The 25,110-nt window shown below is 44.8% G+C and overlaps 2 long non-coding RNA genes across 2 annotated transcripts; one reads left to right on the top strand and one right to left on the bottom strand.

Moving 5' to 3' along the window:
- Positions 1–790: 790 nt before the first annotated feature.
- Positions 791–6,929, bottom strand: LOC141954771 (uncharacterized). The gene is made up of 2 exons (XR_012632245.1): positions 6,845–6,929; positions 791–1,126 (listed from the first exon to the last, which is right to left on the bottom strand). It is a non-coding gene; the product is annotated as an uncharacterized LOC141954771 (long non-coding RNA).
- LOC141954770 (uncharacterized) lies at positions 6,268–23,480 on the top strand. The gene is made up of 3 exons (XR_012632244.1): positions 6,268–7,290; positions 22,250–22,395; positions 22,917–23,480. It is a non-coding gene; the product is annotated as an uncharacterized LOC141954770 (long non-coding RNA).
- The last annotated feature ends 1,630 nt before the right edge of the window (positions 23,481–25,110 follow it).

The raw sequence follows: 25,110 nt of genomic DNA, 5'->3' as shown, positions 1-25,110 counted from the left end.
ACAGGGGGCTCGTCCTTCCTCTTGAGCCCCAGCCACCCCCAGCAGCGTTTAACCACGAGCGAGGCTGACCAAGACCTGGGTTTCACGGGGTTTAACAGGAGGGCCTGACCCTGCTCCCCCTTCGGGCAGCAGACCTGGAAGCAAACCTGCTCAGATGAAACCTTTGCCATCCCTCCGCTCCCCCTCCAACAATCGAATCCCAGGAACCAGATCTGACCTACTTCTCCCTGGCTCCTCGCTCACATCTCCCTGACAAATCACACGGCCTTTCTTCAGCTCTCGGCAGAAAGGTGAGTTTCCCAAATAGCCCGCCCGCAGAGGCGTCAATATTAAACAGCAACAGTACCATCTAGTGACTTTGACTTCCAGAGAGCATCATTTAGAAGGGGAACAGGAAATCTGGGAATTAGGGAGGCCAAGTAAAGTCCCAGATCTGCAACTGAGATCCTATCCCTCGGTTCATTTGGATTTGGGAAACAAATCGTGCTGGTGCTGTGACAGTCCTTCTTTTAGAGAGCTGTGCTGTGACGTTTCCTTGGGAGACAGTCCCATTTTTAGCCTACTGACTCCCCGCTGAACCCAGCCCTGACCCACGCTCCCTCTGCTGGTAACGAACTAATTGATTTAATGTGTTCACAACTTCTCGCACGCCCACTCGCACGCAAAACAGCAAATCCTTGCCAATGTAGGAGACGAAATTTAGGGCTGTGGTGGTTTCTCAGTCCCAGTAAATGTGCCCCTTTTTGCTCTGATGAGCCACTAGTGAAATCCCGAATTGGACGCGTGAAATAAATAGATACAATCCAATTTACTAAATCAAAAATAGGCCCAAAACTGAGCGTAAAGGCCCCACTCCACGCAGATCTGAAATTACATGCTCCACAGCTGAAGGGAGGAAATCAAATCAGAGCATTCTTTCTCCATCAAAGGTCTGATATAGGCTTGCTACGCCTCGCCGTCGTTCATCGTGCACAGGAGGAATTCCAGCTGACCGAGGCATCGTTTGGGGGTCCCGGGTTAATGACGGGCTACGGCGTGTTCTGCGCTGAAGGTGGCAACTTTTCACAACTGTTTTGCAACGCGCGCGCGCGCGTTCCCTCTTCCCCGTGAAAGAGGCTGTTATCACCTGCACAAAATGCAGCGGATTGAGGAGAGGTGACACAAAACCCAGTGCTGCAGAACTTCAATGCTAAAACACTCTCTCAAGCCTATTAACTGCCATCGATACCGGCAGAAGAAATCGCTTTGCTGGCTAATCAAATGTGTCCCCTCTTTGCTGTCAGGAGTGCAGTACTGCCCTAAGTCCACTCAGCCTTGCTCATGGGCTTGATGAGTGCCTGACAATTTTCTGGTTTCAAATTAAACAGAAAACTAAATTAGCAAATTAATTGTTTGCCATGTTTTTCCTTGGTGCCCATCAGCTGCCTCAGGACCTGCAGCCAATCCAGAGCCCCTCTCCGCAGTCCCGAGTAGAAGGTGGAGCCCCGCGCTAGGGCCTGCTATCTACCAAGTGTCAGTCATGTTAATTTTAAATTACTTTTGTACAGCTTGGTGTCAAAACGATTAAAGCATGAAAAGAAAAACTGAACTAGAGGGAGGGAAGGGGGAGGGAGGGAGAGGGAATGAATAATTTACCTTGCATTTACAGCAAGGACACTTAGATTTCTTTAACTCCTCAACTCTGAGAAGGCTGAAACTTTTTTTTCCTCGACTGTAACCTGCTTGGGACTGTGCCTGAGCAGGTGCTCTGGATCCTCGTAGTCTACAGGGAGGCAATAACTGCTCGCAGCACAAAGCTGTGATTTTATCTCAGTTTCTTCCCAGGTAAGACTTTTCTTCGCCCTACACTCACCCACTGTTGCAATCACCAACACAGACGAACCCACCCACCCACGTGCAGCCCTTTTCTCCCCTTCTCAGTGCACCACTCCCAACTGGGTTTACTCCATAACCTGCACGTACTGTGCTGGATTAATTACACACTCGGAAAATATAGAAATGCATAATCAGATACAGCCTTAAATGTGCAAGAATTAGAGTTGTAGGATTGCAGCGTAACATCTCTGTAGCTCTCTGCCTCTAGTTCACGCAACCAACCCATATTGTGGAAATTTGGGGTTTGGGGCACAGACTGCTTTTCTCTCTCTTCTTCACTCCATCCGTGGCTTCTTTCTCTTTCCAGCTACTGAACGGTACAATCAGTGGTTCTCTGAAATATCATTCTAAATGTGTTGAGGCCAGAAGAACAGCAAGAGGACTTCTAAGAGGGCAACTCGACATCGCCAGAAAATGTAAAACAAGTTTAGCCGCTTCTGTTGGTGTTTACTGCGTCTTCAGCTTATCCATAAGAGCATCTTCCATTCATTAAAAAAAGGATATAAATATTTTGAATTATTTTGTCTTGAGGGACTACAACTTGCATTGAGGTGCCTTCGATAGATGATCACTAGTAGGGTGCCAGAGCTGTTTGGGAAGTAAAGGCTAGATACTCGAGTGTGATGTGTCCCGCAGGATGCGTGCGTGCTTGAACTGATTTATCAAATTTGAGCAAAGAAAACAATTCCGCTAACGGGTGTTTTCTGAAAAATGAGCATGCTGTCTTGGCAATTTTTGTTCTGTCTTGTGCTCTTTTCTCACTGCCTCTCCTCGGCAGCCGCAGAGAGGAGACACCTGTATCTTCTACCTGCATTTTTACTTCTGTGGCCTTAGGACCAACACAGCCTTGCCAGATCCCACACGGGTCGCGCGACGGGTTGAAAAACATACTTCAAATTTCCTCCTCCAGAAGTACTTGCCTGACTTCTCTCACGTGTTTGCTTTGGCTCAGTAATCTCCACCTCTCTTCCTCCTGGTGGCTCTAGTTCCTGTGGCCTGCAGCGTGGTCTCAGAAGAGGGGAAGCCAAGCACAGGCACCCTCACCAGTGGCTCGTTCGAACAAACGATGCCATCGTCCCTCTGCTCCCCGCGTGCCTGCACTCGGAGCACGGAAATGGTGGGGATTTGCACGGTTTAGGAGCTCTCACTGGACTGCAGGGTTGCACGGGCTTTCACTTAAGCATCCAGGCACGGAAACGTTTCGTTCATTAATAGCGGGATTCCCTTCACATGACAATGTTTCTTCAGCTGCTGATTCACAAATACATCATTTAACTGACTTTTTTTTTTGCCTTTCCCATTTGGGAAGCTCCTGTAAACTTCCCTCATCCTCCGCCAGAGGCCTAGCAGGAGGCTTGAAAGATGAAGAGCGGAGTCTCTTGCAGTGTATTTCAGTAATATCACTTCAGACGTACCATGTGGGAGTACCGAGTATCAAGTACTCCAGTCTGATAACCACAGCTTTCCCTGTTTAATATGCGCTAAGCGCTAGAACAGCAGCTATATAAAACTAGCACCTTTTTTACTAGATTCTGCGAGTCCGGATTCAGAGTGATCTCTGCTCGCTTGAGTAAGTTTAAAAATAAAAAACGTTGTCAGCTGGAACATTAAAAATACAGGTGTAAAAACTACACTGGATCTGGTAATTATTTAAAATAAAGCACAATTCTCAACCAGATTATCTTTTTTTTCCCCTAACCGAGCAGGACTGCCCTTCTGCCTGGTGCTGGGGAGCTAACAAAACAGCAGGAGAGGGATTTGTATCGGATCTATGATCAACGACACTGTTAAATCACTTCCAACTGCAAAATCTTTACGTATCAGTTATGAAACGGTTTCAAATTCTAAACTGTCTGCCGGCCAGGCAATTAACATCATTAATTGAGTAAAATTCAGCCAGAATAATTGATTTATACTTAATCACAGAACGTGAAACTTTTCAAGGTGTATCTTTAGGTCTTACAGCGTTGTGCTGAGGATCCCGGTGTTGGGCTGCGGGTGCGTGAGGGATATTTATCACTCACACACTCCTCAGGAATCACTAAAAACACTCAAGTGGTTAATATTAAAGTGGTCAATACTGAAGTGGTGGCCATAAAAACAAGAGGACAAACAATAACTTACTCAGACTAGAGCACACTAAAAGGACATTTAGGAATAAACCACTTTTCCTCAATTAAGAGTTCATGAAATCAGGGAGCTGTGGGCTTTTTTTTCTTTTTCTCTCCAACACTCAAATTTCCTGCAGTTGGACAAGAAGAATTTGAGTTCTTCATTTTAATGGGGGGGGGGGGGGGATTTAGGCTTTTGATAATCCTCCCATGATAATTTAAACTATCTACCAGGCAACGTAAAGCTTTTCAGTCCAGACTATTGAATCAGCTCTTTGTTGGTAGACACTTTATCCCCTTGAAGTATCCAGGATGATTTATTCTTATGGGACATGTAGACAAAGTGACATTTTCCTATCTCCTTCCATCTCAACACAAGATTGCAATTACTCCAAAACAACGAGCATCAGAATGTGGTGCGCTATCGGCTTCTCAATAGCGGCTGTTTATTAGCTTTCCTCAGGACTTGCTTTTTTTATTGAGGGAAAAAAAAAAAAAAAGGATCTGGAAACAATCCATTCTCAGCCAAAGTTTTTTGAAGGAGTTGTTTTTAATTTGCTGACTTGCTCCAGAGAAAGCTGTCTGTGTGTAAATTTGCAGATCTGCTGATGAGTAATCAGTGAGCTTTTGTGTTTTAATATTTTGATGGTAGAAGGGAAGCAGCACAAGACTGACAGAATAAATACATGTATTTACAAGACGTTCTGTACCAGTTGGAGTACAAAGACCAAAATAATAAAAGTGCAACAAAGAGAGCAACTAACTAAAAGATATTAAAAGGGAGCTGAGGCCTAAAAGAGAGCACAGACCATCTTTAATTGACTGGAGCTGGAGGCGTGTAAAGCCGATAGATGTTTCTCTCTTAGTCCTCAAGAGCTGGAGGCTGCTCTTTCCAGTAGACCCTGAACTACATAATTTGGAGCTAAAACCGATGAACGAGACAGCAACTTCAAAGGGATCAGGAGGCCGAAGACAACCTTCACCCTCAATTTACATCTGGATTTTAGGTTTGTAAATGAAACCACCTACAGCTTTAGGAATGGCGATAAGGAAATGGAGGCGTCTCAAAGGTGTCGGGCATCCAAAATCAGGAAATTTCTATGGAAATGCTTGGTCGCTAACAGCATTTATGGGTATCTACTTGCTGTAATGGATGGTTCTCTTCCACATAATGTAATTACATGTTGCCTGCTTTCCCCGGGTAGTCCCAGCATCCCCGAAACTCACGGATTCAGCGGAGGAAAAGGGGGTTTTTTTGTGTCAACGAGTTGCATTGCAACACCAGAGAGGATCAACAACTCCATGTTTAAGGGGTGGTAAACTCTGAGAACTGGCAGAGCTGGAGAGATGAGCTTGTAAAAGCCACAAGCCAGAGGAGGCAGAGGAAGTAAGGTCTTTAACTGTGAGGCAGAATCATTAAAGCCCGTATCTAATGAACCATACGGTATTTACTGGTGCTGTGTGTCCTTGTTTGTGTATCATTTATCAGTGGACTCGCTTTCCCCTCCTGTTTTTTCATTTTTTTTTGTGGCTTGCATACACTGTGCATTTTTACTCGTCTCGTTACACGAGCACTAAAGCGTAGACCCCAAAGCCCTCTCAGCTTGCAGGTATCCTTTAGCAGAGTCTAACAGGAACGAGTTTTAGCCCCTTAAGCCTAAGTTTGGAAGCGAGGGGAAGAGGAGTGCATCCACCCCCAGGAAAGAGATGCCCTATTGTATTCAGAGCAAGAAAAGCAACACAGGTGTGAGAGCTGACCCCATTTCTTCAATTTCTTCACCCCAAAAAAAAGACATGCGAGTTTTTCCTTCTGGCACGTCAAGGCAGGAGCGCTGCGCGGGAGGAGCCGGGGTGCCAGGGCTGGCCGGGCAGTGTCCGGACACTGTCCCCGCGGTGTCCCCGCGGCCAGGCCGGGGGCTCGGCAGGTCCCTTCCACAGGCAGAGCTCAGCGCCCGCCTCGCCGAGCGCAGCGGCAGGCAGAGGGCAGCAAAGGGAGGCTTTTTACTTTTTTTCTTTCCTTTTTTTTTTTTTTTTTTTTTTGTTCTCAGCCCTTTGCAGTTGGAGCTTTCCAGCCCGATTGTGCTAAATGCTTATGTACCAGTGTTTCCATTTACAAACTCGGCCTCCCCTCCCCCGTCCCCCCCCCTCCACCTTCCCCGGCCGCTCTCGCATTAACTCCCCGCCGCCGCCAGCTCTCCCGGCCCACTGCGGGCACGGAGGGGCCGAGAGCCACCCGGGGGGGCACTGCCTCCCCCAGCCCAAGGAAACACGGGGGGAAACGGGGCAGTTTGGGGGGAAACGGGGCAGTTTGAAAGGGCCGCTACCTTCCCCCCCAGGCTGCGTCTCCCCTCCCCGTCGAGCGGATGAAGGGCTCTTCGCCCCCCCCACCGCCCCCCCCCACGTTCCCCCGCTCCCCGTCCCCCTCTTTCGGGGGTTCTGAGGGGGGCTCCCCGCCTTAGGAAGGGTTAGAGGGGTGTCTGCCCCCCCTCACCAGACTGCACGGCGGTTACGAGGGAGTTTATCCCTCACTTCTCTGGGCTCCATCTGCACAGGAAGGGGGGGGGGGGGAGGGGGTGAGCGGTTTGAGGGGTATCAGCGGGCTCGGAGACTGTCCGGGCTGCGTGTGCGCGTCCCCGGTGCGGCGGCGAGGAGGGGGGCTGTGCCGTCCCCCCCCCTCCCCACCCGCTCCCGGCCTGGGACTCTTTCTCTCCCGCCCCCCCCCTCTCGCTCCTAAGCGGGAGTTTCCAGGAAGCGCTGAGAGGAGCCGCAGCACCGCGCAGCCTCTCGCACAGCGAGCTCCTTCCGCCGAGACCGTGGCAGGAACGCCAAATAGTCCCAACCACCTTCTCCTCCCTCACCCGGCCGAAGGCTCCGTCCCGCTCTCCCTTTGGGAGATGCCGTTAGAGAAACGAGGAGTCTTCCTCTCTCCCGCCCTCACCCCGCCGCCTTGGCCGGGATAAATCAGGAGGAAACGGTGAAGAGGGAGAGGGGGAGGGGAGGCGAAAAAAACCAAGCGCCGGCTCCCGGCGGAGGGATCCGGAGGCGCGGAGGAGTGAGGAGGCGCGGGGAGCTCTGCGCGAGGGAGGGGGGTGAGCGGGAAAACGCGGCGCGGAGCCGGGAACAGCGCCCCCTCCCCCTGCCGCGGGGGCGTCGCTGAGGGGGCGGCCGGCAGCCGGGCCCCGCCGCCTCACCGCCCCCCGCGAACTTCGGGGAAACTTTCCCCTGGTTTAGGGCGAGGGTCTGGGGTCGCACCCCCCGCACACACACACCTCCCGCCTCACACGACGCGGTGTCCTCCTGGCAGGTGAGCGCCCTCGGAGCTGTTTCCACACACGGGCCCTGGGGCTGCCCCTTCCCCCCCCCCCCCCCCTCCTCTCGCCCCACCACTCGTATTCGGTTTTCCTGCCCCTTTCTGAGGGCCCGCGTTTCTGTCAGCACACCTGGTCCCTCCCTCCGGCCCTCGCCATCAGCCGGTCTTCCTGCGCCCTCCAGATAAGGAGCTGGGCTCACCCCACCCCATCGATGGCCACCCCACGGGCAACTTCTTGGCTCATTTTTCTGGATAAACAGGGTTCGGAGTCGCCGAAACGCACCGCCACGTTTAGGGAAGTTTGCCCCGGGTCTGTGTCCCCACACCCCCCACACACACACCCCGGATGTTTGACTTCGCACAGGACCCTACAAATCCTAAAGCTGCCCCTAGACAGAGCTTCACCTCCTGCCGTTAACCCTGCAGGGAGAGCAGGGCAAGAAACTGGGATCTAAGGCCTTAACACCACCCGCCCCCCCCATCCCCTCCCCCTATCCCAGTTACACAGGCTTCGTGTCCTCCTATTAACCCTGTGGAGAGAGGACAAAAGCTAAACTATGATCCTGCTCTGCTTCCCCCATCCCATTCCCAGCTACATGAGCTTCACATCCTCCTGTTAACGCTGAAAGGAGAGGAGAACAAGAGCTGCTGATGATTGTAAGGCCTTGCTCTGCTTCTCCCCACCCCCTCTGCCAGCCCCATCCCCCACTGCAGCTCCCATAGACTTGTATCCCTCCCATTAACGCTGAAAGGGGAGGACAGGAGCTCTGATGGGTTTTTCTCAGGCTTACTCTGTTTTCTCCCCCCCTACCAACCAATACCAGCTCCACAGCCCTGCCTAAGTGCAAAGCATGCATCTGGCTCTGCTAGCACATCGAGTGAATGTCCTCTTTCCTCTGAGCTCCACAGCCCTGCAAGAAAAAAAAAAAAAAACCAAAACTGATTCCCTTCGTTTTGCTTATTCATTATAAAGGGGTTGGTAGTGTGCTTTTTAAAACGTGTGATCTCTTGTTTTAGAAGCATCTGTGCTTTCAGAATAAGGTTTTGTCTTCTGTCATCTTGGATGTAGCTCTTCATAATAATCTCTTGAAGTGCTCCATTTTTGTCCTTAAAGTTCTATTTTATTACCTCTTTGGGATCAGTGAAGGTCGGTTTAACCCTTTATATATGAACATCAGCAGTCACTTTAGAAAAAGGTCACCTTTTTCCTTACTAATTCCTGGTTATAATAATATTTTGTTGAGTGAGGGGTTTTTTCCAGACCAGTCCTGATGCATGCAGCACCGATTAAAGTCATGTATGAGTTAATGAGAAGCTTGCAGAGTATGTGAAGCAAGAGAAAATCTTTAACCAGCTCTGCTGTTCCTTCTACATACCACAAACTTGTAAGCTGTAACCAGAAGGTGGATTGAATATGTGTGAAATGCTGCAGTAGGGGACTCTTGTAATTGCATCACAGGTGGATGCTCACTCAATTAATGTATTATCATTTACAAAATACCTTAAAGTTGGGTGGGTTTCAGGTTTTTTAAAGTGTTTTGAGACTTCATATTTCAAAGTACATTGAAATCCTTGGATGAAAGATGCTACAAGCCTACAAAGTATTATTTTCTGGATTTTTTTTTTTTTTATTTTAAACAATCTCCTTCCCCCCCACCCCCCCACCCCCGATGCTAACTCCTTTCCGGATTAATAGATTGATAGCACATAAGAGACTCTCTGGCAGTGGAGGAACGTTACCGGTGGTGTCAACATCCTAGTTGTGGGACTTCTAATTTAAGAAACGTATTGTCATAAGGAATAAGATCAAGGCTGAATCCTGCTTGCATTTAGGTCCAAATATAAAACACACTTTGGAAGGAGTCCCCGGTGAACACTGAGAGTAATTAAGTAAAAATAAAACCTTTCGCTTCAGCCCCCCCTTTCCCTTTTAACACAGACAAGTAAGTGCAACACTGTTTTCATTCCACCATTTTCATTATGTGTCCTGATATTTCTTAATTTTGTAGTGCATCTTAAATCCTCAAGTGAGTTATAATTTCTGTGATTTGGGGGTATTTCTAGACCATACTTTTAAAGGAGTCATCTCACTGTGTCCCAAAAGGAGCTATTGAGCAGTCATTCTCATAAAAAGGACTGAACTTCTTAACAGCTTTGCCTTTTCAAACACCTATTTTTTTTTCTGCAATTTTCATACTTAATTGTTGAATTCCTTTTTCCTTACATTAAGTAAATATTTATTAGTACCAGTTGGATTTTTTTCATCTTTTTAAAAGAACAGAGCCTTGTCACTGAGACAGTCACTTCATACTGTGTTGGGGAGATGACATATAAAAGGAGTGAAGGAGAGTTGTCTTGTGCTGGGAACATCAATGCCGGTTTTGGAAAACAATACTATAGGAAATGGAAATGAAAAATACGTTTTATGCTGGTGGGAACTTGTAATGAGGCTGAGAGAGGATTTGATGTCTCAGAAAAGCAATCATTACAAGGGAAAAAGCGGGACATTATCATCCATTTGTAAAAGTTCTCTGGCTGAATATCCTTTTGGGGAACTGAAATTTGGCTCAAGTCTGTTTATGAACATCTGTTGAATGGAATTTTAAAAAGGCACAGATTATAATCTTAGTTTCTGTTGACTATTTAAGATGATAAAATGAACCAAAATAAATGCATCTGCAAGTACATTTTTGATTTTTTTTTTTTTTAATAATGAGTTGCATGAATGTTCAGCACCTCTACTGCTGGTTACCTGGTCGTCTATGTGTCTTCCATATATTTTTCTCTTTAGCATATACAATATAGCCTCTACCCCTTTCTGTAGCTGTTTCATTCCATTGGAATACTTTCCTAGTAAGCTTTCAAGTGTTATTGTTTTGTAACAGGAGACTCTTGGATTTTGGTGTCTCTGACATTTTTTGCACAAAGAATACAGCGATATATTTGAGGGGAAATTTTGAGAACTGTTGGGTATTCCCAGAACTGTGGCCATTTGCTTAGATTCACATCCTGCCCACCTGTCTTCTGCTAGGTTTCTGTAAATGCAATCACTTTGTGTCCACTGTCTCTGGATAGTACTACTTCAGCATCTATTTCTGCAGTGTTTGTGACCTCCTGTTATTCAGGGAGGTCTTCACTGTAATTTTCCCTCCTATTATTTTGCCTCTTTCGCAGCCTGATGTTTTTGCTGTTGTTTTATATTCCAAGCAAGGATCCTGTGAATGCTTCAGCTCAAAATTTAGGTCATCTCCGATGGAAGAAGGAAGACCTAAAAAGTAAAAATAAGATTTCAATGTGCCTTTAAAATTGACAACTCTTTAGGAAAAAATGTACAAACTCATCTGTATTTTGTGGCTGTGTGGACTGGGGGGAATGGAAGGTGCCTTTTTTGATTCCAGAATGAAAGCTAAGTATCTGCATGTGAGTGCGGTTTCTTTCCCATGTGCTTTCCTGGTCTTTTTCATTTTCACACCTGCTTTGAGCTTTAATCACTCAAATTATTCATAGACTTGCCCTGGAAAAAGAAGAGAGTGACCTTTTCCCATCTGGAGTAGATGGATTTACCATCAATAATTGTAAATGGACTTGGATGACTTAATAATGGTTTTTACGCTTAAAAATTTTAATTCTGTGATTTCATTGCTTTTTAAGAATTCTGCGCGTGGTCTTTTCCAAACTGATAAATTGAAGTTATACCATAGAGATTTATTTCTTGCAAATTATCTCTTGGCGTTGGGCTCCCATCCACAAAGTGCCGATGATCCCCCATGAACTGCTGAGTCATCAAAGACCGTGGGTCTTTCACAGGACCAGGCCCGTGAGTCGCAACCTCCTTTTTTCTGCGATTATAGACGATGTCTTTCATGACAGAGAACCCCAAGACAATTTATGAAATCAACAGCCACGAAAGTAGCGCGGTGCCTGTTGGGGGTTATGTACTCACACTGATTACAATTTAGCAGTCCCTCAGCGTGAGGGTATGGAAGGGGACGTAGAGCCAACTGCTTCTCAATTCGTGTGTGTTGCTACAAGCAGCAAGCTGGAACTGATAGATATCTGTTGCTATTGCCAGCAACTCCTGCTTTTCTGTTACTTTAGTGGCTTAATTTAGATTATTAAGAAACTTGTGATTCTGTTTTGTTTGTTTTCTGCTCGTCCTAGCAGTTATCTGCAGTTTTATATGTATTAAGTGTGCTAAGCTTCATCTGGCCTAGATGTATAATAAATACCTTAGTAAATGTGGTTAAGTCCAGTTTCCTCTATTAACTCAGAAGAGATTTGTTTCTTATCTGAATTGTTCCTCCATTCAGAAGGAGAGAAGCCTTGCATAGCCAGAGTTCACCTCATAAATCACCTAGACAAATTGAACTTGGGGCAGAAGAAGATACAAAATGAGAATAGTTGTGATTTAGACTCAATGACCTTTGTGGTGTTCTGCTATGGAAATGTGCTTGGCATGAGACAAAGAGAGAGAAGCCACCTGTCACCAAATGCATCTTCATGATGGAGGGAGCACCACGAGGGTGACTTCCATGGGCTCAGCCATCGTGTGGTGTATTTAGATAGTTGTCCCATATTTCTCTAATGTTGTCTTTTGCATACAGCGCTGCCATTTTCTCTCCGTTACGCTTTTTCTGATGCTCAGAGTACAATGATATTTTTCACTGCAGACAGGTTGTTGGGCACTTTGGTGTCTTCCCAGTGCGTTCTCTCGGTTCACAGAACAAGGGATGTTACTTCCTGACACTGATGCGGTTATTGTCGGCAGCTGCATGGAAGGGCCACTTCAGAAATCAGCAGCTCTTCAGCCTCCCAGGTTTTACTAACTGAGTTTAACCTGTGGTGATTAGTAAACAGACGTGTTAAGAAAATCTGTGGCCCAGCCGTTCGTCTTTGCAATTCCTAAGACTCGTCAACCCAACTCTGCGCCCTGCCATCCACGTTTCCGTTTCCCTCTCATCTTACTGCGGTTTTGGGCTTTTCTGTTGGAGACGGAGACGTGTTAAGACATCTTTAAGATGGCAATATTTTTGGTGCAAAGAAAGAAAGAAAATGCTCTTCCACTTCTGAATGTAGGTGCTGGGTGCTTTTGTAACACCAGGCCACTAGTTTCTCCTTCCCCATCTCCCATATTTGGTAGAATATTCATTGGGAAGGACTCTAACAACTTCATAAATTAGTGATGTATTTCACAGGCCTGTCACTGGCTAGAACAAATCCTGCAGGAGAAGAGGAAGCAACTGCTTTTTTTTTCCTAATTTCTAACAACTATTTGAAATATAAATGTTTAGAATAGTTACCATTTTCCAACTATTCCTTCAACTGACTTGCATCGTCAACTAAGGCCCGCTTCTCAAGAGTGCCTCCCTTCACCCTTAAATATCCTCGACGTTAAAGTAGTGTTTGATGGCTTCCATTTAACAGTATTGCTCTGTTATTGATAACTTCTTATCAAAAGATTAGAAAGACCTTCTTGGTCTTCACCCAGACTCTGCTATGACACGCAGATATGTCAGAATCTACTGGCTAATTTATCAGGCTATATCATAGAAGACAGGGCTACCAGACAGCAATCTGTGCAGCCACAATAATTCATATGACTTGGAGTGCAGGTTCTGTACCAAACGATGCTAACGCGCAGGATTCATCTCCTCTCACCCCACAGTAATGCTGCGGCTGCTTCTGATGATAAGAACTCTTCTGATTAGTTACCAAGCTGCTCTTTGTTTGGTCTTCTGCCTAATTTAAACAATTCATCTTGTCTTTATTCAATACAAGGTTATTTTCTACTATTAGCTCTTTTATAATGTCTTCATTACTTATTGATTACAATTCTGAAATAGTTGGGGGTTGAGGGGGGTTCTTTTTGATTCAGAGAGTGTTTGATGAATATATTTGCTGGCACCTGCAAACTCTGGCCATGTTTCCTCCACTCCTTCCATAGTTACTCTAAGGACCCTTCACAACAATCTCGACTCCCCTAGTTACGATGGGTCTTTCCTTCTACTAGATGAGAGCTTCCTGTTGATGTTTTGTCGTGTCTGAGTAAGGAAAGTCTGCTGTCTTTCAGCTCAGTCGTTGCTTCGTCTCCTCAGCTCTCCCAGGGGTCTTACACGCGCTTTCAGTTCTGCCTTACATTTTTGATTTTGTGAAGTTCCCTGCTATTTACATTTCTTCACCTTTATCCTCTTCATACCATCTGCTACCTTATGTTTTGCTCATCTCTGAAATGTAGTAATCATACTTCATGCAATGTTGTTCTACATTATTTTCTTAAAATTTAATTAAAAGGTTCTGAAAGAACAAATTAGAATTCACCTTTCCCGTGTAAACACCTTAACTGATGAGGGAACAACTCACTAAAGACCTTCAAATGCCTTGACACAAATTAATTTGTAACCAAAATTTTGTACATTGTTTATCCAAAAGGTGTGTTATCAAGTCGACTAGGAGAGGTTCATTACTGACAAAAGGTTTTTATTAAACCACATAGTTGTCACTGTAAACTCTTTTTCTTTGGAATTCAGCAATTCTTCTAAGTAGTATTTACTTTTGAGTGAGCGTGTGGCTGTGCCTTGTTAGATAAAAGCTGCAGTACTAAAACTGTTTTACTGAACTTAGCTCCTGACCTACCTTCTGAGGCCAAGCCTACAAAGGGATGATACATCAATCTAGTTTGTTTGATCTAATTACAGCTATTTAACTATATTGAGCACAAGTACTCTCACCCCACTTTGTTATGCTGATTTAAGGTATTTTCACTGTTAATCGGGTGCACGGTTCCTTCTTCTATTAATTTACCTCTCAAAATATTCTGGGCAGTTATCCCATGGAGTGGTGTTCTGCTACTCAGCTGTATGGGTTTTCTTCACAGTGTGCTGACAGGGAATTCTCAGGAATTTGGGGATTCTCTGGGTCAACCTGACAAATTACTATTCCTTTTCTCCCGGCATCCATTGATTTTTGCCTGTGCAACTTCTTTCTCAAAATGCTGCAAGGTTGCATGAAGAAGAAACTGGTAAATCCATTACAATGCATATTCCTGCGAGGCTGCACAGGTGGAAGGATTTAGTTCTGCGGCTTCATGGAGCTTTTGCTACTTTGCTAACGGAAGAAATGCACAAAGAGAAACAGTAAGGTGTAATCAACCTGCTACTTCTGTACGGGATTTATCTGGAGCAGTTTACTCAATGGTGTACTGTTTCTGGGTGTAGTCAGCTAGCAGTGACTGATAGCACAGGGTACTGGTGCAGAACTGGGGTGGCCAGTAGCAGCAGCCAAACATCAGGATGACAAAATTGCATTCCTAGAAACCTGTGTGGATCTTGGCTGGAGAGGCAGAACACAAAGCAAAGACTTTCCTTAACATGCCGAAGCCCACTGCCACCTGTGGCAAAGCATCATTTCTGATTACTTCCAACTGAAAACTAGCCAGTTTTATGTCAGGGATATTGTGATGGGAATTATTTTTATGTATATATCTGGAGAAGGTGCTGTTCTTCTGTGTCATAAAGCTTGGCAACGCATAAAGAAATTATTTAAGAGTTTTTCCCAGGTACAGTCCGTGAATCAAATAAGGGTTAGGGGGGTTCAAGGAATAAACATGGTCTGTCAAGCCAGGAGAAAGAATTTATGAGCACAGAGAACAACTTCTTAATGGTTGTACAGGGCCTTGCTCATCAACGTCGGTGATTTACCATTGACTGGATGTAGAATGGTATTACAAAACTTCTTCAGAACAAACTCATTAGTAACTTGAGCTTGCCCTGATTCATACAACATCTGTAAGAGGCAGGGAAAGATACTGAAGGGTGGGTAGAAGCAAGGAACAGCAATGTTCAATGTTACAGGCGTCCAGTGAAAAAGCCTCTGCAAAATAGCCATTTTATAAGGAAAAACTGCGTTATGATTTTATAAACGAGGTAACAGAGCAAATTAATCAAAGAAACTGTGTTTGACATTACTAACAATTACTGTAAGTGATGTCATGCTACTGTGGGCTGAGGTGGAGCTCGGTGAAGATCTTCAACAAAAGTGTATCAAAGTAGTTTGGCTTAGCAAAATAAGATTAATAAAACAAGAAAAACTTAATCTGAAACGCCTCGTAAACTCAGAGTGGATATGTATTTGCATGTGATGCACTTAACGCGTTCCTTCATCTCTTCTGGAGCTGGCAGTCGGAAGAAAGTCCTCCAGACAACTTACTGAAATGGTCGCCTGAGACAGCGGCCCGGAGTGGTGTGTTCCTCATCTACAAGTCCACTTTTCTAATTGTAAAATTCCTTTCTCACCAGTATTTTTCACACTCCATTTGCTGTAATAAGAAATAAAGCTGTCGGGGAGGAGGTCCTTAGATCCCTCCTGACTCTGAGATGGGAGAGACGCTTATCTGTATCCCATACAGATGTTTGTGTACCCTGTCCTTAAAAAAAATCTGAAATGCAGGGCATTCTCCAACTTCCCATACTAGTGTTTTCATTCTTTAAACGTCACTTCTGTTACTTTACCACATCTTACTGTGAATGAAGTCTATTACCTATTCTACTTTCAGCGGACATGAACATTTGATTGCTGACCTTTACTGTAACAAAATAGACTACTGGTGTTTTGTCCCCTCTCAATTCTCGCATGAGCTCTCTCCTTTTTCTTTTCTTTTTTTTGGTTTTTTTTGATAAAGCAAAACCAGTATTTCAATTTGTTCTTGGGGGTTAGATTTCCTCAGCCTCCCAGCATTCTTGTTGCTCTCTTTGTGTTCTTTCCAGTTGGCTTATATCTGGTTCTATTTTTTATGTGGTACCTGAAAATGGATACAATATTCCAGCTGAGATTTCACCAACACTGAGTTGAGCAAGATAATTGTCATGGGTGTCCTACATAAAACAGCCTTATTAAATATTTCTGTGATGTATTATCTTTATTGTGTTGACTCAAATTCAGTTTGTGATCCATTATAACCACTGGCTTCCTCAGTGCAGTACTGCTGCCCAGCCAGTTACTCCCCTCCTTGCATGCTCGTGTCTTGATCCTTGGCAACAAAAAAACTACTGAAAATGTCATGCCTGAAAACAAGGGGAAGAAAAAGATCTGAGGAGGCTTTTCAAATGCACTATTCTTGTGAACTCCAAGTGGGTCAGCCTGCCAATGGAAGAGGAATTGTGAGATAATGTTAATTTTCAATATTGGATGGAAATTAGAATATGTTTTGTCATTATTACTCAGAAAGTGTTAATTTCATAAAAGTTCTAATATGAGCTGGAATAGGAATGTTTGCATGCAAATGGGAAAGAACATAGTTATAGTACATGACTCTTAGATTATCATTTTCTTGCTAAACTTTTTCACTCTCCTGCTGCTCACAAGAGAGGCAGAATAACTTTGTTAATGTCCCTTTGAAAAAATAATAAACATAGTTGCTAGAGTTGAGATGAACCAAAGTTAAATCTGAAAGGCACTGGAGGAAAGAAGAAAAGAACAACAGAAAAGCTATGGGATCCTGGTTTTGTCCAAAACATTGACATGAAGACGCAATTTATGGATGTGAGGTGTCCTCTTGGGCTTTCGTGCTGTTATCTGGTCAGAATACTGAAAAACAAAAAAGAAAAAAAAAAGGAAAAAAAACCCCAAAACTGAAAAACTGAAGATGCTTTTCAGCTCCAGGCCTCTGCCTCTTGTTGTTTCTAGAAACACGAAGAGGTGGCATATACAAGGAAGGAGTCTTTGGCAGCACGGAACACCGTGCGTTTGAAATCATGAAAAACATCTCCAGTGCTCAAACAGTTAAGAATAGAAGATCCCAAGAAGGGCAGCCCTGGTTTGTTTGCTAACGAAAAGTATTGCTAAAGCAGGTATGTTTTGTCTGGAGAGATTAAGAGACCTTAGATGGAAAGAAATAGGTGATACATATTCCCAGTGATGTTATTTATGATGGAAACAAAAGAAATGCAGCGTGGGCCTTTTGTGGTCTTCTGGGGAGGTGCAATACTTGGGCTTTTTGGAAAGCTTTACCCTTAGAAAACCTCGTTCTTTCAGCAGTTCTCTGCAGAACTAGAGGACCAGTGCACTGCTGGGGTGACAGTGTGTGCAGGCTTGACTCCAGCAAGGATCACTGCTTAGTTCTCCAAGCACTGTCTGACACACAGAATTTGCTGAGCTTGTGCGTGCTCCAGGGCCGGGTCAGCCTACGTATTATTCACTCTCTGTATTTCATGCTTCTTTACGCTCTTGTGACCCGGATGAATTTAACAGGGAACTGAGCAGTGTGTTTAGTTTTCCTGTGTATGGTTCTTACACTCTTGCCCCTCTTAATCCAGTTCCTCACACTGTGATGCAGCCTCTAATTATAAATCAAATCATATAACCTGCCTTCTCAAACCCTGTCTCATTCAATGAGGGTTTTTTTTCAGATTTTTCCTTTTATCCTTGTTATTTGATGTTTGCTTACATATTTTATTTATTGCATATAATTCAAGTGCTGCAGAAAATACAGAATTACTAATTGTAATGGATTTTCATGATGCTTTTCACTATAGTATCTTAATACTTTTTAACCACCATAAATGTATCTTCACGATACTGCAAAGAGATTTTCCTCTCGCTGCACTGATGCAAAGCGGGGAAATTAATGGGAAAGCTATCAAAGTTCTCCATTGTATCTGAATGTTCCTCAGTGACAATAAAGAAATTTCCAACTTGCCCCAGTAAACTAATTGTATCTTCTTCATTAATTATCCACCAGCTTGCAGGTGAGCTTTCAGAGGGGGCTGCTGGTACTGGTTCCCCCCTCTGTTTGGAATTCCCTAACACTGGGCTCACGGAGCCTCCCTTAGCTGCCTCATGCCAGGCTTCTGAGGCCTCACTTTGTCCATGCAGACATCAAGCTCCAGCATAAAAAACCGTTAGTCCCTTTCAGCCTAGTAGCCCCACTAGAAGGTTTTTTTAAAATCCAATTTTTCTAATAATAAGACATCTACCTAGCTGTCATCTTAAATGTACTCAGGCCTTTACATAGGTGCCAGCGCATGTTTAAATACCTGTGTTCAAACCATAATCTGTGTATACAAACTAACCCTATCCTATCTCAGCCTTTCTCTTGTCGGAGTTAGCTGAAATAAAACTTTAGTCTTTGCTCCTGATAGATTCTTTGTTCTTACAACCATCTTAGGAAGCCTTTTCTGTGCCTATTCTAGTTTTCACCTATTGTTCTCGAACAGAAACCGTACCCAAAATTCTGCAAGAGAGCTGTTGCCATAACATCTGGATGTGCCTTACCTGGTCTTTAGATCACATTTGTCATCTTCATTTTTGCGATGTTTAGTCATTTCTGTGACTAAAATAATGCTTCTGAGTCTTCATCCTTCTCTATTAACTGTGATGAATTCCCAGTTTACAAGAATTTTGGCTGTTAGTTCCTGTGTGAACAGCCTTGTGATTTGCATTAATCGTATTACTGCATTCCACCAGTCCATTCCTCAGGATTCCTGGGCTGTTCCAGAACCTCATCCCGCTCTTCATTGAGGGTTTTCCAGTCTTCTGTATTGATGCTTTTTGATTTTGTCAGTAACTAGCTATATTACCTCTTTTTTTCAATCCTTTGTGCTCATATCACTTAAAAGCAATGAATAGCACCGGCTCGGAGACCAGCGCTGGAGGAGCTTTAATGCACGCACCCTCTAGCCCAAAAGTTCCCATTTCAACACAATTCAGCATGGGGTTTTTAGCCATTTTTTTACCCACAAAGCTCTTCTTGCACGAATCTTCATATTTTCCAGTTTAACTTGTATTTTTGCATGTGGCACCAGATCAAATGCTTTACTGAATTTTAGGTGGGTGAGATCAACTGTGTTTTCTTTTACCGAGAAAAATCTGCTTTCTTATCAAAGAAGGACATCAGATTTGTCTGGCATGATTGCCTTTGTTAAACCTATGGTACATTTTATCTGTTTGTTTTCTTCTACATCTTTTCACCCTCTGGGGGAAAAATAACTGAAGTTTTACATCTCACTGAGGTCAGGCTAATTAGTCTCTAGTTGTTTGGACATTGTTTTCCAAGTCTTTGGCTTGATTTTGGGTTTGGGGTTTTTGTTTTGTTTTGTTTTGTTTTTTTCCCCAAAGTAGGATGTCAAGTTTAGATTATTTTTGTACCCCTAGAGGAGGTAGGAAAAAAATCACTCATTTGCATCACAACTCAACTGTAGTGCTTCATGTTTTGTTTGGGTTTTGTTTGTTGGTGGGGTGGGTTTTCCTGGGATTTTTTTAAGCAAGATGCTATGTCATGGCTATCGATACAGAAAAAAGTAATGAATTTTGAAGTATTGCAAAGTTCTTTAAAAAAAATAATAATGATAAGCTTCTTAACCAATGATAGCTGAATCCAGGAGTCCATTATCCTGTGTAACTGCTGATAACTACCAGTGGATCATCACAGCCCATGGCAACCTGAGCACTGACATTCAGAAGTTATGTTCCTGGTGCTGCTTCAGCATTATTTACTGCTATCATTCCTGTGCTTAAACAGAAGCAAAGTGTGCTGGCTACTCTGCACACCTGTATAAGGTACTCCTTAAAAACAGTGTAAGAATAGACAAAATGAATAAAACAATACAATAGGAAGGTAGCAGTGAATCTGGAGGGTCAGGATTACGTAGGGAAGGCTGCAGTGCTCTCAGTGATTACATGAACCCATGCCATTGGAAAAACCTGGGGCATTAACTATGTTTCCTGAAGGTAGGAAAAAATAATATTTTAAAATACTTTGCTTTGTAACGTATGTAGTTACACTCCTTACCAGTTCATAGAATGGATATGAGTCTTTCTGAGCACATTCAGCTCAGGTACCTCATTATAAAGGTAGGTATGGAAGCAACAACCATTAAATGTTTGGATTCTGAGGAGGTTTTTTGTTGGGTTTTGGAGGGATTTTGCCAGATATACTCAATATTTTTATAAATATTTGAAAACTGTGTCTTTTCCATGATTCTTCAGTATGTCTGGAGCTCAGGATTTTGTTTTACAGAGAAAGGGAACAGTTCTGACCAATGCCTTTGTTTTAGTGAAAGTGCATGTGATAGTATCAGCCTCTATAAAGAAGTAATATTGCTAAGGTTTGATTGTGGGCCTCTCTAAAGTCATAGATAACTGTTAGATAAAAATGACCTTGTTTCACAGTTCCAGTACTGAATTCTAAAAGTTCCAGGGAAGCTGGTCTGAATGTGCTTCAATTTTTGTTTCTACTGCAAGTAAATTTCACTGAGGTACAGACTTGTGAAGTTAAGAATCTTAACTTTTGGGGCATGTACATTTGAACAAGACTACAGGATGGAGGCCTTAAGAGCAGAAAAGCAGCCACATCCCTGCACGCAGACTTCTGTGTGCGTGTAAAGTCCTAAAGCTCCCCATGTGGGTTAGATTACAGAATTAAGATTTTGAAATACACATTTATGGGTGACTGTTGAAAGATAGATAAGTAGAATTTCTGTCTGGCCCTTTCATGATCAAATGTTTCAAGGCTGGTCAGCACCTTGTTTGTGTGGAATATTGCAATTGGTTTGTTTTATTAAATTTTCTGTCGGTTATTTGTGCCTGCCTTTGTATATCTGAAATGAAGGGACATTACTAAGTGTTCTCCCCATAGCATGAATATTTAATAGTTTGTGTGTTCTTTCTCTGTATTGTGTGTGTGTGCCTATATAATATCAACGAAATCTCTTAAAATCAATTTTTGCAGGAGATTTTCAAAGCACATCTTATGATTGAGTCACAGTGCTGAGTTAAACTAAGCTATTGTAGAATTTCACCTAAAATACCGGAATGATTTTGCCAAATGGTGGTATTTTACAAATAAGCATGGATTCAGCTAACTTCCCCTAGAGATTTTATTCCAGTTTCATCTGAGTTCCCAGTACTGATGAACCGGTGTCTTTTAGAAATCAAAAAATCTTTAGCCCATTTCAAAAGAAGATTTTCTTTGTTTTCTCAGATGTACAGATACTCATTTTCTTGAGCTAGGAGCTGGTATGAGTATTCTGGGCGGATCCTGCAAAGTGCTGAGTACATGGTTAACTTTAAGGGAGTATATGCTTAAAATCACCCGGACTGCTGATGTTTAAAATTACGCATATACTTAAGTACTCTGATGGCCTGAGGCCAGTGGCTTTTGCCTCTTCTAGGACTGAGCCCTAAGGAGACTACAGTGAGCAGTTGCAGCTGAATTTTCTCTTCCCATTTTAAATAGACGGTTTAAAGCACAAATTCTGACAGCTGTTTAATTAAAAATACTTATTTTAAATGTGAGGAATGCGATAGGCAGAGTCGCTACGCCTGGTTTCTTTCTTTCTGTCTCTCCTGGCATCCGAGCTCGCTCCTCTACAGCGTTAGTGCAGGGCTGGCAGTTTTCAGTGGTGCTCCGTTCCTGCCTTATCCTCTTCCATCTTTTCCATCTGCTTCATTCTGTTTGGAAAATGGCAATGTAGAATGTGTTTGGTGTAACCTTAATCCTGACCAGCATCTGGGCTCCGTTTAAAAAAAAAAAAAAAAAAAAAAGCATCTACTGCAGGCAAGGTTTCTGTATATGTTTCCCTGCTTTAGTAAAACAAAGTTGGGGGGGGGGGGGGGGAGAACAACCAAAACTAACCATAGGAAAATAATATTTATTTTAATGGACGTGCTCATTAATATGTAGGTTTTAATATGTTTTCCTGCGTACATGGACAAACCGTGGTGGTTGTACTTTTCACCTCACCTCTGTCCTGGTGGGTGTCACATCAGAGGGAAACCAGGTTTGCACCATTTTAGTCAAGGAGAGGAAGGAGAAAGGGGGTTGTCTTTAAATCTCCTTTTAACAGCCACGCTGTTAATTACTCACAAATACGTAAAAGTTAATGCCACCATAAAAAAATGCGATGAACTGAAATTCCTGTGCAATGCCTTATGACATTTCCCTATTAAACTTTCACAGGCCTTTCAGAGGGCCCCGACGGCGAGGCGATTTTATTAAATACTCCCGAAGAAAGTCACGAAGATGAAATCCTGGCGACCCGGCTGCCGAGGCCGCGTCCCCTCTCCAGCCACCCCGGCCCCGCCCGCAGCGAAGCCGCCCCTCAGGTCGGTGAAACCGGCGGAGCCCGAGCCCGGGCACCGCTCCCCGGGGGTTCTCCACCCCCCCCCGGCAGCCCCCGCCGGGCCGGGAGGGGTTTTTTTTTTTTTTGGCGAGCTCAGCGTGGCGGGCACCGGGCGCCTTTGAAAATCTGGCGCTCGATGACTCCAGCACCTGGAGACCGCGCACATGACTCCGTAATTGTGCACCCTGCGGAGCACATTGTGTGCAGCCACACGTTCAAACAGCCGCTTCAGAGCCCGGCCCGATGGCCGGGGTGTGCCTCCTCATTACCCAGCGCGGAATTGCGCTTTGCGGCCAAAAGCGCTTCTCTGGCGGGGGTCCCCTATTTTTTTTTTTTTTTTTTTTTTACTGTTTGATTTTCCCGACCCCGCAGCCGGCGGCACCGTGCCCTGCGCTCCCGGCTCGGGGCTGAACATCACTCCCCGAGCAGCCGCAGAGGTCGCTTCTGAGCACCACGAGAAGGGGCTTATTTCTTTTTTTTTTTTTTTTTTTTCCCCCCACTAAGGCTCTCAGTCCCTCATGGCCGGAGTGGAAAAGCACGTTTAAATCCTGAACTCGGATTTCCCACGTGGTGTCTCGCTGAGCTGCTGTCACAGCCACGCCGTGCACTCCCTTCCACAGGGCGAAGGCGCTTCTCTCCCTCCTCTGCTGAAAACGCAGAAGGTGATTAACATTTTTAATCAAGCGGTATTTCCAGGACACGGCACTAAACACCAAACCCGTGCGAAAAGCTAGCTCTCGTCATCAGCAGGCTCTTGCTTTCTGAATCCACCACCGAGCGCACAAATAACGAGGGGATTAAAGTTCTACCTCCACCTTCCATGGGTGACTTTAAGCGATGGCTGTTTGTCAGCGATTTGAGGGTTAATTCAGACAAGTTTAGAGCGTTTGGCATTCTGGGTCTGTATACATGCAAAGAGCATGTGTGGTTTTGGAGTGAAGAATTAGCAGTGTGCGCCGGGAGACAGAAACAATTGTTTATGTGACTGTAGGATATATTGGGTACGTGTATAAGCATTAAATCGGGGGGGTGGGGGTGCTTTTTAGTTGACTTTTTACACCATCCAGAGATCCTGGTCATAATGCGCGGGGTTTCAACACTCACTGGGGAGAAAGGGAAAGGGAGGGGAGGACCCAAAGTTGCATCTGGTCTTCAGACCTCGCTGTAATTTCTAAGGGATGTTGTCCCCTACCTTTAATTATTTACTTTAAACAGACCTAGAGCACGCCTCATCTTTAAGGCCTTTTCCCTGATGTCTCTAGGAGGCACCCTTCATCGAGCAAGGAGATAAAATCTTGGCAAAAAGAGCACTGAAGGATGTGAACCCCTCGGAAAATTCCACTTCCTGCACAGCAATGCTTGTCCTTGGGTCTCTCGCTCATTCCCATGCACTTAACCAGGGATTTCTGCCTGAGGCTACCACACCAACTTTCTAAATAAATGCCGTGCTGCAGAGAACAGCTCGCTGCTCTGGCAGTTAATCTCAGCTCAGCACGATCCGTCTCTCCTCTCTTCCTACTTCCCTCCATTTTATTTCTCCGCTGGTTTTTCTCTTCCAGCAGACTCCTAACTCTCTCTCCTGCTGAACTTGCCGGGAACAAAAGGCTCCGTTCCAGATCCAGCCCGCAGTTGCCGTGAGAAACTTCCTTGCAAGCGCTGTCTGTCGCTCTGCTCTCCCTCCCTCGCTCGCTCCCTCCCTGCCTGCCTCGGTAAAATGGCAGTGCAAGAGCTTTATGAAAAGGGTGAAAAAACCTTCTTTCTCGGCGCCTGCCTCTCCCGCAGCAACCCCCCCCCTGCCCCAGTCGTGACGCCTGAACTCAAACTTCTCTAAAAATACACTTTAGCAGGGCAGAATTTCACGGGAGTGAATATTTTTTTTACACTCCGCTGAAAAGAGGAGCTGAGGGTGGGAGAAACACAGAGGGACAGCTCGCTGGGAGCCGGCAGCTTTCTCTCTGCTGCTGCTTTCACCTCCCTGCACGGCATTGCCAGTTCCCAAGTACTTGAAACAGAATAATAGTTTTGCTTCAGTGGGAAAATCCAGGCCCAGAGTTGAGGTCTTTCTCTTTTCGCAGCTTTAAAAAGCTTTTTTTTTTTTTTTTTTTTTTTTTAACTCTTCCGAGTGGGGTTTGCAGTGTAACGCGGTTGCTGTGCGAGCCCACCCGACAGGTCCCAAATCTGGTGGGATTCGGTAGGAAATTAGACAGTTGGCTCCTGATCCAGTGCAGGGGTTTTTACAGACTCCAGTCCGCGTTTTGGGTTGGGTTGTGGGGGGGTTTTTTTGCCCTTTTTTTTTTTTTTTTTAAGTAGATTTACTCTTCCTTCTCCGAGTGATCAGCACCGGAGCTGGTGTCTGAGGGCGGCTGGGGAGCCCGGGGTGTAAAATAAATGCGGTTTGCTCTTTCCCTGCACTTTATTCTTGTTTTTCTCCCCGAGTTTTCCCTTTCCCGAACATCCCTCGGTTTTCTCTGGAATGACGAAATTCCAGCTCCAGCCTTTCTTTTTCATTACCGGGTCAGAGCTGCCCTCCTCGATTAGCCCCGAATCCGCACACACGTGCCCCAAAACTTGCTCCTGCTCCACTTCTACCACCCCGGGGGTGGCTTAGGTGGGGCAGCGGCCGTGGGGCAGCGAACTCGCGTGGCACCAGCCCCGGCTGCCCCCCCCCCCCCCCCCCGGCTGCCCCCCGCGGGGCGTC

Source organism: Strix uralensis, chromosome 25, assembly GCF_047716275.1.
Source record: "Strix uralensis isolate ZFMK-TIS-50842 chromosome 25, bStrUra1, whole genome shotgun sequence".
Classification (NCBI taxonomy): Eukaryota; Metazoa; Chordata; class Aves; order Strigiformes; family Strigidae; genus Strix; species Strix uralensis.
This window is presented reverse-complemented; position numbering and strand designations above follow the sequence as displayed.